Source organism: Eutrigla gurnardus (assembly GCF_963514095.1).
Source record: "Eutrigla gurnardus genome assembly, chromosome: 22".
Classification (NCBI taxonomy): Eukaryota; Metazoa; Chordata; class Actinopteri; order Perciformes; family Triglidae; genus Eutrigla; species Eutrigla gurnardus.
In genome coordinates, this window is record NC_139933.1 from 6299611 (window position 1) to 6315202 (window position 15592).

Below are 15592 nucleotides of genomic sequence, written 5' to 3' on the forward strand. Positions count from 1 at the left end.
ATGGTGACGATTAATCTTCGTGGGTCAGCTTGGTTCCACAGATTTTCAGAAATCATCAATGGAAGGAATAGAAGAATGTTAATCAGGTTTTAGTTGCTGCTACTCGATGATATTGTACTGAAATCCAATATGTTGAAACTATATATGTGTGAGGTGCTTTAAAAGATGTTAATCTTCAATAGGAATTAATAAGCTTGAGGCTGAGAGGCAAGGACAAGGTAGGGAAGTCATAAAGTATTGAGGCAGCTTTATTAATGCAATGATGGCTTGGGATTTTAAAAAAATATATAAAATAACGGCAACCTTATCCTTCAAATTGGAGTTACAGTACATTAGAGAGCAAGATATAAAGACAGCGTTTTAAGGTTGATAAAAGTTGATCGCTTGAAGATTGAAGGTAAGGTTTATTTCCGGTTAAGAAGGTCATGATGATACGTTTGAGATGATCACTTGAAGAGGAATTAAGCCATTTTTACGTCGGAAACTGCTTTCTACGATCTTTGTTCAGCCCTTATATGGCAGTGTTTCCGACACATAGGCTTTACATGAGCGCCCAGGTATATTAACAGCTGCCCAGGTATATTAACAGCTGCCCAGGTATATTAACAGCTGCCCACGTAAAAAGTCAGTGAAACCTCCACCATAGCACGAAACAGCAGAGGCCAAACAACAGACCCACAAAACCATACTATGAAAATTTACGTTGTTTTACTCACTGGGGGCATTTTTGACTATATATTGTTCATGTTTCAGAAACAGTAGGCTAACTGTATTAGCATATGTTTGAACTGACTGGTAGGACAAGAACACTGATACACTTTTGCTTCATATAAAGATATTTCCACTAAAAATGGATGCATAAAATGTCACCAGAATGCAGATTAAGCAGAATTAAGCCCCCAACCCCAACTTAATGACCTCTGCAAATCAGCTACCACCACAAGTATATTTCAATCCTGTGGGAAACACTGTATGGGGTTTTTACAAATATCATTATGGTCAGGCTGTAAACAGTGTTTAGCCTTTGACATACACAACGTGGAATGACAGAGATGAGTAATACTCTGCCTGGAAAGAACCGCATGGCAGCAGCTGCATCAACTCCCCGAGTCGAAACCAGACTTGGCAACAAACACATTTGAATGCAAAATAAAGACATCACATCCTCCTATTTCATGACCAAAGCTATTGGAAACATACTGCATTCATTGGAAACGGTGAATCATTTAAATGTCAGTCTGCGCTCCCCAATATGATTTTATCAGACATCTTTCCTGCGCCCTTACAGGCCCCATGAGAAAGCTATTCAAATCTCATTTGACTGTCCCGTTAGGTTCTTTGCAACGGTTTAAACTCTTTCCATTATACAGAACACACACAAAAAAAGAGAGAAAAACCTCAAGGAGACTGTGTTGGAGTTGACAGTGATGAGCTGTTCATACAAATACTCCTTAACAGAGGAGCCTTGGGGAGTCTCGTTCCACGCAGAGCGCCGTTTTCTTTCTTCCGATTTAAATCAGGATGGATGCGGTTTAATCCTCTCAATCCAGGTGAGATAGGAATTAAAATATCACAAATCCTGGGATGGATGTGTGACTCTCATGGACACAAATGAGTTTATTACAGGGAATACAAAGTCTTGACTCGACTACACAATAAAAGCTTTTCAGTTTGATTTATATTGGCTTCTATTCACGAAAACCCTGACAAAATGCAACTTCATAGACTATTTTGTGGTCCTTTGATCCCATTTGAAGACTTAAAAATCCAGTAGTGCAGTGGAAAATTGCCACATGGTGAATTGGATTAGCTGGCCACCAATACTGTGCAGTAATGACACCGATCTGATAGTTATAGTAATATTTAAGGGACTTAAAAATGCTCACTGCCAAATATTATCACTTTGATTTTTGGCACGCCGTTTTTGGAGAAAGCAATACTAGAACGTGTGCAATAAAAAAAGCAAGTGGATGCCATGGCCGAACCGAATTACTTAACGTTCTGGTCCAAATATCTGGAAAATCATTTCCGTGGAATCGACTCAAAAAGGTGAAAAAACTGACACAAGGGCCTCAAGAACTCATATATTTCCTCCTGTCGCCTCACTGTAACAAAACAAAACGTGGGTATGCAATTTTCTTAGCTCAGAACACACACAGAAAGACACAATAAACAACTTTTTCATAATCTCCTCCTTTCCGGTAACTTCCAGCGGGCTTTATTAGAGACGGAGACGAGCCGTTGCTGAGAGGCATGTCTGGCTGCAGACGTGCTGCACACTGAAGGCACGGTGACTCACGTGCTCTGCATGAATTGCCGAGGTGAGAACCAGCCGTTGCACCTCGCCGTCACCGTCAGTGACGTCGGTGCCATCAGAAGAACTGGATGACGAATGCATACAAACGGTGTCACTAGTTGCGCAGCAGGCGGTCATGGAAATTCAATTTGCGAGAAGATGAAATTCATGAAAATCTATAACCTCCCTTGGGCTAGTTGTTTATTACAATAAAGGAAACACTGGCAATAATGGCTTTTGAAACAAGCACGTGGAAAACAGCAAGAGAAGACTTTAATGGTAGCCGTGTTGAAACTGATGATGATGATAGCAAAAACAGACCCGGCGTCGCTGAAACATGATATGAGACGACAGCCTCATATGTGAAAACGCCTCCCGCAGAGGGAACCGCGGCAGCATGTGACTACACCGCGGTCAAGCTGCCGATTCCATCCGGACACATCATGATGATTCATCTCCCCATCCCTGGTCCACATGCACATCCAGAGATGGGGGGGGGGGGGTTGTCTGCTGCTGGAACGCCAGCGGCTACACACACACACACACACACACATTCTCAAATGCAATGTGAGATTATTGGCCTTCGTCTTCTCAGGTAATTGAGGTGCTTCCTGGTATATTAATTTTGTCTCTGAGGCAAAAAAAAAACCTTGCTGTTGTCAAAATTCTCCAATATTGAGCTGTTATGCTGAAGACACAACTAACACACTGCGAGGCTGAAGCAGAGCTAAAGAAACCATACAAACATGCAGACATAATGTAGCCTCCTATAAATCCTTCTTTGCCTTAATGGTGTGAAAAACTAGCCAGGGAGCAGCAGCTGTCTTGGTGGCCACGGTCCCATCCCCCACCATCACCCCCCCCCCCCCCAACCAACCCCTCTATACACTCTCTGAGGAAGGAGCACCACAATAACACAATGATGGTCCAATGGAGACTTGGACATGACAGGTTTATGGCGTTTTGTATTTATTGGGTGACTACAAAGATATGGAGTGCATTTGGTGCAGGGCTTAAGAGAGATCAGTCAATGGTGGCTTCTAAAGGGCCAGTTCACACAAACTACAAAAGGCATTTTTCTTCTTCCCCACGTGGATTTTCTTTTTTTTGTCTCTGAGGTTTCAGCTTCAATAAACGTACAATGGAACATAGCGGCGCTTATAACGTTAACGGATAAGGCCGGCAGTACTCCACTGTTGCTACTATTGTCTTATTGTCATGAAATCCTATAAAAAGACCAAAACCAACAATGAGATCATTCTAATAACAGTATCGCCTGTGTAGCCACGGCCTAATATAGCCGTTTCCTCAGTGACACAGACGGCCATTGTGCAATCTGCAACTATTTTAGGAAATTATATTGCCTTTTTAAAAAAATGAGTCCTATAGGGATTAGCATTTTTTAGGTTACGCTCTTACGATTCTTTTTATAATGATTTTTATGAAGTAAAAGGCTAACTTTTGGCTATAAATGAGCTACACCATGGTCAAGTGAGCACGGGTACACAACGAGGCTGTCAAGTCAGACTACAGAGGGGTATTTACTGCCGTATCTTATATTGTACAGCGGAACATTAACATTTCTCAGCTCATTCCTCCGGCGCTGTATTTGTGCCGTGCTCAAAGATTTACGTCCTCAGCAGGAACCAAGAGACAACAAAGACGGGCTGAGACAGGAGGAGGAACAAACGTACACTATTGATTTTGGTCTTTTCATATGAAAACTTTTTTTTTACCAAATAAAAAAAAGAATAAAGACCATCACCGGGATTATCCCCCCCTAAACACATTAACTTGTCTTAAAGTGGTCTAAATAATCCAACACCGTGGGATTAGACGGCCTTTAAACAATTATCTGTTTAAGTATCTCATCCTTTCTCTGTAATCTGTGTTTATTTGCGGGGTTATAAGTGGACCGGCGGGCCCTGATACTACATCATCCTGCTGCACTAAGTGTCTACGTTTAAAGGATGTAGCTAAAACAATTATACCATTCGATCAAGTCCTTTCTACTGATGATATGAAGGCATGCGTTACGAGAGGTTTCTGGTCTATTTTTAATTAGTAGGGGAAGGAATATGACATGCAACAAAGCTCCCTGGCAGGCATCCAACCGGGGAAGGCGGCGGCTATATGGCGTGCGCCTCAACCACTATAGGCCACTGGGACTTGCCTTGAATCTCTTTTTAAAAAGGCAGACTTTCAATAGGTCTTCTGTGAGCGCCACGGTTCCATTCAGCTCGATTGTGATGCAAAAAAAAAAACCTCCAGGCAAAGAAATACAGAAATCAGTGCATGAGAAATAGATTTGATTGGTCTTTTATTGTGTATTTATGTGTGTTTATTTCTAATACAGTCTAGTGGAGGCAGATTTCCTGTTTGGTAAAGAGATTATAGTATTATAGTCCCCCTTATTAAAAAAAGGACCTCTGCTCCCTCCCCCTTTCGCTGCCCCTCACCCCTCACCCTTACCACCATGGGAGAGAGACAGAGAGAGAGAGAGAGAGAGAGAGAGAGAGAGAGAGAGAGAGAGAGAGAGAGAGAGAGAGAAGCTGACTCCCACCCTTCATATCGGCAGAGAGAGAGAGAGAGAGAGAGAGAGAGAGGCAGAAGAGAAAGAGAGAGGCTGTCACAGCGCAGATAGTCTACAACTTGTTCACATGTAACCGCCAGCGGAGGAGGAGGGGAGAATATATTATTAATAATAAGAATCATAATAATAATAATTACACGGATTTACAAATGCCATTAATCCCTTGACCGGTGACCGGAATGGAAATACACGAGCCGGCAACGAGAAGTTGTTTGATACGCGTGGTGGCGTGAGCGCTGCAAGACGCAACTCATGGTAGGTTTATTTTTTTTTAAATATGTATTTCTGCACTATTCATCCGTGCGCATGTTTTTTTTTTATTTCCGTCCACGCTTCATCGGTTGCGGCGAAGTTGGGTTTTCCAGTCTCTCGAAGCGAGAGCGTGCAGAAATGGAAAAGTTTTTTTTTTTTTTCTCTCTCTTTTTTTTCTGAGGGGTTGATTTGACTGTGTGTGTGCCCTGTATACAACCGGAGACACCGCCAATATAACGGGCTCCTTTCAGCGGAGCGGCGCCCGCTGCCCGTAGAGAATGAATGGGGCGCTATGTGTTCTAATCTAAGTCGAGAGTTGACTCGGTTTAAAGTGGAAGAAAGAGCTGCTCGCTCGCGCGCGTCGCGAAAGAATAAAGAGATTAAATCACCAATTGATGTCGGGGGGAAAATGTATCACTTCCATGAGGGACTACTTTTTCTCTAAATTTCCCCCCCAAGAACCCGACAGTTTGTCACATTTTGTCTGCGTGCAGGAATATTTTGGGCTTCCATTCACAGAGATGCGTTGCCACAGGCTCTTCAACCGTGAGAGCCAAAACAAAAGGATTTCCCGCTGACCAATGGGAGCAGGGGAAGCCTCGGGAGGGACGGACTGGTCCTCTCTTCTCTTTGTCCTACCTGAGACACAAAATAGACTGCCAAGAGGCAAGATTGGACTGGGAAGACTGGCCAGATGGATCACCATGCGTAGAAAGGGGGGGGCAGTTAAAGGTTTAGGTAGGCATTAAATGTGATGAAGAACAGTGTCTCCAGGATTTGAGAAGCCATCAAAGCACCTGCTAATTAAGCCGCCCACAACCTCCTTAATTGACTCCTACATTTACAACAGGCATCTCTCACGCCCAGATTCATTTAAATGCACCACGAGATATAAACAGGCCGTATGCCGTATGCGATATGGATTCATGCGAGGGGGTTGATAGGTTTTTGGTTAATGGTGAAGACATTCCCCGAGGGTGCATCGCATCGCGTTAACTTCCTCCTTCCTCCCCTCATTACTTTCAAGTTGCACGAGTTAATGTGCGGAGGAACACAATGGTTTTTAATTACTGTAAAGGCACATTAGCCATAAGGGCTCCACGCAGGCGGACTTAATGAGAGAAAAACGCAGGCGAAGGGTATGCAAGTTTAACATTTGTCGACAGCAGGAGCATTTTATCGATGAGTCGAATGCAATTCAAAAGTCTAAATGCTCTGCTTCTCAAATGGGTGCATAAACTGAAGATCATCTTGTGCTGCAAACATTCATTCAATATAATGATTACTTTCCATATAGTTTTCATGCACACGTCATAGAGAATCACACACAATGTTTACTCGCCATTTGCTTATAAGTTGCGACCGCGTCCGTGTGGGAAGCAGAGGTGTAGGCGTCGCAGAAAAAGGGGTGGGGGGATTCTCTCTCCCCGCTGCAATATATTATTACACGGCGAGTGGGATGGATGATTAGAATGATTTAAATGCCACGACTCGATGTAGTGTGCGTGGCTCCTGGCAGCCACTCTGTTTTGTTTGAGCTCGTTTCATCTCTCCCCCCCCTACCACAGATTTCCGTGGAGCGACTGAAGCACTTTGATGAATTACCCCCCCGTCCGAGATGAGTTGAGCTGCGATGGTTTCCGGCTGATCGTCCCTGATTTAGATGCGGCGTTAACTCCGGGTCCGTGTGGCGGCGCTGATGAAGTATTCATTTAAAAAGAACTTAAAGTAAATAAACAATGAATCGACGCTGCCGCACGATGTCAAAGACACACGTGAGGCATGTTCGACACAATAAAGAGCACGCAGGAAGAGACAGAAGCCTGCATGATTAATAGTATGTCATCACTCGTCTATGAATTATGAAAAGGGCGAGATGTTAGTCTTTCAAACCAGACTTTGATTGCATGTAAATGGGAACACAGCAGGAAACGCAGCTTTTTTAGGCTTCCAATCATGGGTTTTCCCATCCGAGCTTCCAGCGATGCTTCCTTTCAGTCATAAACCAGCTGTAGACTCTTAATTATTGCGACACAGACAAAGAGGGACACCTTTGTTATTGAAATGGTTGTTGGGAATTTCTAAAAGGGAAGGGGAGTCAATTGAAATGGCTGAGGCAATTCAATTTAAATGGCCCTTTTTAAAGCCACTTCATCATGCAAACTAGGGGAGGATGTGGCAGCGAACATGCACGGAGCCGTTGCCCTTTTCAGTTTGCCGGAGGTCGTTAGACAGTGACGGCGATAAAAGCACATCCTCGTGTTTGGAACTGTATAAACACAGACTGGATGAGGTTTGAGTTCATGCAGAAGATGAAACAAGTGTTACTTCAAAGCGGTATTTGTGGTTTTTCGGTTGGCCTCTGGGAATTGGCTGGCATTGCTTGACCGTCTTGTTTCCCATGTTGATACAGGATTGGGTTCTTTGTGTAATTTGCAAAACATGCACGGGGAATTTAGTGCAGCGGAGCGGCTTTCATTAGCCGAGACATTTTGGGGTCCAACAACGCGCTGGCCGCTCTCGTGTCTTTTTACACCACCGTGACTTTCAAAAAAAAGTTAGGCGTCATCTTTACCCACACCCATAAATCTGAGGAAATGCACATATTTGGAAATAAATCGATGTTTGAGCCCTGGCTGTGTTTTTCATTTTAAAAAAATAACTAGAAATCAGAAACAATGGTAAACAATGTGCTGCCCGACCGGGTGCCAACTTTCTTTTGCTCTACTTTGTCTTTTGTGAGAACGAATGCTTGTCTGGGACATTTTGCACCAGACTGGGGCAACTGGCTGTCCCAGAGCCCCTGTGTCTCATCCCCAAAACCTCTGACCAGCCCTTTAGATGAGCCTTCGCCTCGTTTTCCCATTGACTCACACATTCTGGCCTTGCTCTGATAACTCCGAAACCTTTTTTTTCTTCTTCTGTCCCTTCTGTGGAATACGTCTCCTTTTTTTCCGGCCTGAGAGCCTGAAGCAGTTTTCTGTGTTTCTCAAATGAAGCATTTGACCTCTCTTTAAGGGGTCTTATATTTCAGTCACTGCTGCAGGAAGGTTAGTGTCAAGCATGCATCAGGGGGAGCAATGAGCCGCTACATAGGGCTCCTCTGGGGCACAGGGCACACAGACCGTCCATATGGACCCTCAACAAGGCAACAAATAGAACGTACTCTCAAGATTTTACACTCATGGAAATATATATATGCATAAAAGCTATTCACATCAACACTTTCCAAATAAAAGGCTCTAATATATGTGAGATGTTTTCTAATTTAGTTTATTTAGTTTTCCCTCTGGTAACCAGTCACGCTGTGATAGATGTCTAGGGCTTTTATTGTGAAAGGTAAGAACAGACAAAGTGGATCTGGTATAAGTATAGTCATTAATCAACCAAATATACCAAACATTTATTGGTTCCAGCTCCTCAAATGTGAGGATTAGCTGCTTCTCTATGTTATATGGATCCTTGTAAATTGCATATTTGCGGGTTGGTCACACAAAACAAGCAATCTGGGCTTTGGTACATCGTGAGCATGTTTCAGTATTTTCGTACAAGCTAATCAATGAGTCAAAAATGAAACAATCGACAGACTAATCAATATGAAAATAATAGCTATTTGCCCCCCTGTCCCCCTCCCTCTATTAGATTTAGCATTGATGGTTAACAAACTGAACGCTGCACATCCTGAATCCATTACAGTGGATACACACTTCTACCTCATCAGTATGCAGATTGAGTTTTTGCATCAACATAAACAAACCGACTGTCAAACGCGGTTTTGTTCAGTGTCTATTTAAAGTTAAAGTCCTCGGCTGTTTCGGCAGCCCTATCAAAACATGTCAGCTCGTAAAGATGCCGTCTTTAGCTTCGCTCCTGTCACCGGTAACCCTTTGTTGCATAAATGTTTCATAGACAGACAGGCTGTTTTCTCTGAGAGCCGGCGTCTGAAGTGACAGCGGGCTCCGGGCTTCCGACTGAATGATCTGCGGCGGGGACGGTATCCGGCTGTGCTCGAGTGCAGGAGTTGGACTTTGAAAATAATGGCGCATGCAGGAGGCCCAGTGATGGATGGGTCCTCCAATAAAGTTATGTTATGTATTCCTGATGAGAGTTATGGATCAGCGGGCAGGATTTATATGGCTGCGGAGGAGCAACCACTCCAGAAGATGCCGTCTGATTGAAGCAGCGGTCTGAGGCTATTTGTCACTGTGATTGATGAGCTTCCGGTGATTAAGCCAACATGCTGACAGACATGAATCTGCTTGTGAATGACTTGCATGGAGGGCTTTTTTTTTTTGTCCCGTGTTATTGGCTCTAGGAAACAAAGAGGAAGTGTCTTGTCTCGTCATCGTCCCTAAGGTCTAAACTCTTTAAGAGTCATTTTACCTAGCCTTAGTGAGTAATACAGACTATTAGAAGTCAGGTGCATCACATGAAAAAAAATAAATCACCTTTTCATGTATGTGTATTGCATGTGATGTGAAAACACAACACAAAACATGTTTTCGAGACACGTGTGACTTGTCATTTGCACGTCTGCGGGGCGCTTTTTCCCTGCAGAACACGAGGCATGGCGTGGGACTCTGAGGTGCCGAGTGAGAAGGTGAATCTGGCATCTCTGCGTTGCCAAGTTGGGGGTCATTGCTTGTATTAATGACGCATGGGAAACTAGACTGACTTTTTGTTCCCTCACCATCTGTACACAGTTGTGCTGTGTAGATGGAGTCCCCCCCCCCCCTCCCTTCTGCAGCTTGTATATTGATTTATGGGACTGTGTGGTGTGGGGGAAAATATGAGCAGAGAAAGTTTTGTTTTGTAATTATGGAAAATTCCCTGTTTACTAAAACACACCACTGGTCTTATCGCTTAATTATTAAGTATTACAATTCATTAAAAAAATAATGATTAGTTGAGAAGGATTGGTTTTTTTGGATTTCACTGAATTTTTTAGAAAAATGTTTTGTTTCTCTAGAAGAGGAGGCTGCTTGTTGTGAAGGGCAATTAAGGGACTTTGCTCCCCAATTGCTGCAATTTTTGTCATAATTCATAATCCGTCTCAGAGTAATAACTCATATTTTAACAAACAAACGCGATAGACTTTGAAAACCCCTAGTTAAAAGGAATTTTTCACCTCTACATGCCCCAGGTGTTTCCTGCAGCTAGAAGACGAAGAATTTGGGATTTAACGTGGATTTCTTTCAGCCATGACCTCATATGAATAGGTTTTGTAAGGAGTGACGAATGATGCTGGTAAATGAGGGATGTTTATAGCTCATAAAACCTTCTGGTTAAAAAAAAAAAAAAGAGAAAAGGACAATGGGGAGAAAAATGGCAAATCAGCTGTGGATTATGCAAAAAAAGTTCATTTTAAACCCAAATAAATTGACTTACAGCTAGATCATCCACATTGTTTAACACTGAAAAACAATGATTCTGTTTTTACACACATGCTATTATTTACTCTTCACCTGGATCATGGATGCTTTCGAGTCTTGTCATGGAATCCCTTAGGTTAGCAGAAAGACCCATTAGTGGTTGTGTGTGTGTGTGTGTGTGTGTGTGCAGACAGTATCTTCCAGATGTCACTCTAATGGGCCTCTACGCAGACCTGTGGGGACCTCAATAATACACAGCGCTGAGAGAGACGTGTTCATTTTCCAATTACCTTCGTCGACTCCTTTTAAATGAGCCACTGTGAAACCTTTCTATAGTCTTTTTTTGTTGTTGTATGATTTACAAAGCATTGAGATCGTTCCTGATAAGTTCATTTCATCACCGCAGACACGTGAAATTTGTCTTTACTGCATCGTCCATGTAGTGTAACAGGACGTTTAATTGGTGATTGTAAGTGTAAGCAGCAGCAGCCCATGGGGGCTAATTTAGCCACAGCGAGGGGGCGGCGTCTTATCTAGCTCAGACTGAGAAATAAAAAAAAACCTGCCGCCGAGCCACAAGTCCATCCCGTTTAGTAATTTTCAGGCTTTTTGGCAGCGAGGAGACGCACTCCGACCTGGCCCGGGTCACAAGGAATTTGTACAAATGTTATTTTCATCACTGCAGCTATCATTTTGTGGGATTATCCCTGTCATGTTCATTTGGAGCTGGGAGTTAATGTCTGTGCGGGGCAGCTGCTGCAAGTATGAACTTTTGGCGAACTAGAGAAATCCTCACACTTTTCCAAGATGGATGTGCTGTTGTAGTTAGAACATCTATTCCCCCACCGTCCATTTATCAGGACATGGCCGAGCAGCAGTTTGTGATTAAACTGTTGGGGTTTTTCCTGCTACTTTCTACTTCAAGAGCATACTGAACAGGACAGATGTATTATTGCGATTTATGCTAAACCTCAAATTACCGTGCTTCCATGAGAGCGGCATATTGGCAACCTTAAAAAATGAAGATGCCACGCAATTAATCTTCCGTATTAAAAAAAGAGACCTCTTATTGCTCACTCTTAATTTGGAGAATTAACCTGCCTGCCTGTCCATTAAGCCTGGAGAATTTGTCCAAGCCTCCATCATTGTGGAGTTGCATGTATAATGAAGCAGGGAGGAGATAAAGCGCAGCATCTTATGAGTTGAAAATCCACAGGCCAAGTTAATATTATGGATCCGGTGGGATGCCCTTGACTAGCCTCCTTAAAAACGGTTTGCATCTGGAGCGATGGAGCAGTAAGCCGGCCGACTCGGTGGAAAAAAAACCCTCCATTTTGTTAATTCACAGGTTTTCTTGGCCGTCGTAGGCCAACGCTCAATCCGTGCACATATTATCCCATATGTGGCAGGAGGCTCGGCACGGTAAAGAGATGAAACTCTGAGTGTTAACTAGGTGTGAAACGCTACTGCACAGGATTACTATACGTCTCCCGTAGAACCGTAAGGAAGCAGGGAATTAGAGACGAAACAGGAAGCTGCTCGGTAAAAACATCACAGCGCTGCGGGGCTTCTCCCTCATCACACATAGACGCAGACTAAAACGCAGTCTTCAATAACGTGGATGACTTTTTCTGTTTCTTTTTTTAAGTTGCTGGGCTTCAACAGTATGTATGTGTAGAGAAAAGCTGAAGTTCTGTGATGGTGCTGAACTGCGGGATTTGACAATGATGGAGGTTTGTTTTTGGGAGACGCTGGAGTTTTTCTCCAGTTTTAGTCAGAAGTAAACATGTTTACTTGATGTCGAGAAAAAGCAGAGGAACAGAAAGTTTCTCTCAAGCCTCATTTGACTCAACACGTTGGCTCCTCTTAGTTTCCTTCCAGCCCTCGGAGGGCTTCTTCTGTCTCTAGGCAACTACTGCTACTAAATATACGTGCGTTCTGACGACGTTGAATTACAAACAACCCGAAAACAACCCATGTGTCCCTTTCATTGTGATTAATGAAAGGGACATTCATCAGTGACGGACTAATAGCACCTAGAAACGGAACAAATTCATCACACAACCATTGTGCGGAATAATACTTGGGGGATTTTAAAAGATGACACCACTGAATGCTAACAAGCTTTAAACTGTTTGCTGGTTAATCTTAATTGTGATGGATTCAAAACAATTAATCTCCACTTGTGATGGCTTACATCTTTCTCTGTGTTGCACAGTCTCCTCAGTACCAGAATGACTCAAACCTGCTTGGACTTGTTGGAGCAAGTGTTAAAACAGTGGTTTCCAACCACCTTCCCTCAGCTACCTGATAAATCTAAAGGGGTCGCAAAAAATGGAACAGAATTAAATGAAAATGAGACATTTTTTGACGTTTTTAAGTCGTTTCATGTTCTTGGCATCCGTTGGGAAAAACACATTCAGCGCCCTTTGTTCCATGTTTCCAATTCCTCATCTTTATTGGCTCTCACAATAGTCCCAATTGAGTTTACCGAAAACATACTGTATTGAGATGTTGCACAGATGTGCCATTAAAGGCACATTTTAGAAGCGGTTTACCAACTCGAAGTGCCGTGTGATTCCAGAGAACAGTCTAGTGTTCACAGATGTGTTTGAAAAGGGGGGTGTCAACGGCCAAACAACACGTGGACGGAAAAATACTCTTAACTGCAATATTGTTTTAATAATAAAATATATCCTTGAATGTCCTCGCCACAACATTTTTTCCTTCTTTTCGTACAAGTGTTTTGGTTTTTCCCCCTAAATTTTTCTGTAAGCCGATTTGGATCAGAGCCATTTATGTTGCACTGCGGGTTCAGAGGCATTCCACTGGAAACAGTAAACCTTCCCATTGGATTAATTACGAACTGCTTCCCCCCCCCCCCAGCTCTGTCTGCTTCTTGTCAAAAAGCAAGATTAACAGTAGATTGAACTTTAGTCCACATGTAGAGAGACTACCTGTCACTTCTCATAAAGAGAGCGAGGAGGTGAGCAGGAGCAGGTGTTGGTAGGAATAAAAAAGATGGTTTGAAGGAAGAAGTCAGATAAGGTAAAGGGACAAATAGCATCAATTGTTTCCTCAGTAAATGAAGCTGTTCATTTTATCACACGTTCTAGTTGGACTGTCTTTTTTTTTAAATCCACCTTCTAGTAAAAGAGCTCTGATGCCGAGTTGCTAATGTTGCTCGATATAAATGTTTCCGCCTGGAGTTTCCGCCCACCTTATTGGCGATTTACAACACGAGAGACGGACCCTTAAGGGGATGAGAAACCGATTGGCACGTATTTCACAAATCTTAAAAACATCCAGTCCTCCTACGCAACACTGAGCGTCCATGAAGTGATATTTCACCACTACTTGCTCCCCGCAACTTCCTTACAATAACTCTCCCCTATCAATCAGCATTATTTAACACCGACCCAAAATATGTCAGCGAGACAGTTTTAATATTTCACAAACAAAGATTATGATCAAGACGGGGGAAAAAACATCACTGACCACTGACAGAGAAAGCTAGAAAATAAAAAAGATACATGGAATTTGACTAGAAGTTCGCTGTAAGATCTTACATCAAAAAATAATAATAATCCAGCAGTAGCAGGGTAAAATATGGAAATACACACAAGGATGTCTCCAGAAGTATTTTGAATTCATCGGGGTATACATTTCCTAAAGTTAGATAATAAGTTAAGAGACACACCACATCCAAGTTCATCCTGATACATTATTCAGTGGAAGCTGCTGTGCGAACACAGCACTGTTTTGCATATGCCCCTCAAACTTGAAGCTCCCTTTCATTTTCGCACGAGAAGTCCTTGATTGTTTACGGTGTTGAAGACGCGGTCCTTCAAATAAAATTAGCATTGTTTATTCACAATTTGTAACCAGGCTCCCGTCTCGGATAACACCCGTGACCTTTCACCTCCTCCTCTTATTTTCTACATTATCATTTTCAGTCCCAATTTATTCTCACTGTTCCGGTTAAAAGGACCAGAGAGCCACCGCGCTCATCATAACCATATCCATTACCGCAATCAATCATTTAAATAGCAGCCATTGTGTTTTTTTTTTTGTTTTTTTTAAATGATACCATCATGAGCACTTATCCTCCTCAGATGGAGCGCGGGCTGTGGGAGGCTGCCACTGAAATTAAAATAATGAATAAAAGATAAGACGGAGAAGAAAGTGCTGAACTGGGACTCCCGCCCGAGATCCCAGCAGAGCAGCGTTTATGAATCCGGGGCAGAGGCCACATTTCTCTGCCACCCTCTGTAGCAGTGAAAGTGTCCAAAGGCTGTGTTGATAATTTGACCCGGCGGCTCCTCGGTGGGGTCACGGTCAGGTCCTCTTGGTCTCCTGGGGGGGGCCTGATGCCTGACTTCCTGGAGATTAGATTCTGATCTTTGCTCAACAGTGTGTGTGATCCGGCTGAATGTGATGGATGACTTCTCCCTGGGTAATATGACGAATGAATCCACTCTGAGCCGTAGTGAATACTGATCTTCCCTTTCTTGGCTGTGTTACATGGATTTGATTTACATGATTAAATGGGGCTTCTGCCCCCTCCCCCCCAAGGGGGCGCTGGAGAAGGAGGTGGCATATTTGACAGGTTATAGGGCTCCTCCTCGCTTTATTGTCAGTGGGCTGTGTGGCACATTGTGGCCCAGTGCAATCTTATTTCCAGATGTTTCTCTTTTACTCCCAAGCTATTGTGAGGAGTAATTTCACGCCTCGGTAGCTTGCTTTGATTCTTGCGTCATTAACTCCCACCAATGTTGCGTTTTCCCCTGTTGATTTGATTTATTTAAATATACTCCATAGTTAAGAGTTATGCTTCTCCTTCCTTCGTATCATGTGAACATTATTAGTATTTATTTTAAGGATTAAAAAAATATATATATATGTATATATATATTAAAAAACACACTTTCTTGGGAGTGCTCCGGCTGCACAATCAGCTGCATTTGTAAATTTCTCTGATTATTACCATCTACTTGATATATTTTTATTTTTTTTTGGATGTCCTCATCCCAAAAGGACCTCGTTTACTGTCAACTGCAGTCATCAATATCTTCTTGC

The 15592-nt window shown here is 42.9% G+C and overlaps 2 protein-coding genes across 2 annotated transcripts in view; one reads left to right on the forward strand and one right to left on the reverse strand.

Moving 5' to 3' along the window:
* bub3 (BUB3 mitotic checkpoint protein) overlaps positions 1-15592 on the reverse strand; it is a 347592-nt gene that overhangs the window by 232432 nt on the left and 99568 nt on the right. The gene's annotated exons all lie outside the window — the stretch shown is intronic.
* The window catches only part of chst15 (carbohydrate sulfotransferase 15), a 29931-nt gene continuing 19319 nt past the window's right edge, over positions 4981-15592 (forward strand). Inside the window, exon 1 of the mRNA XM_084040759.1 lies at positions 4981-5144. The gene's annotated coding sequence lies outside the window, so the exon portion shown is untranslated. The remainder of the gene's footprint in view (positions 5145-15592) is intronic.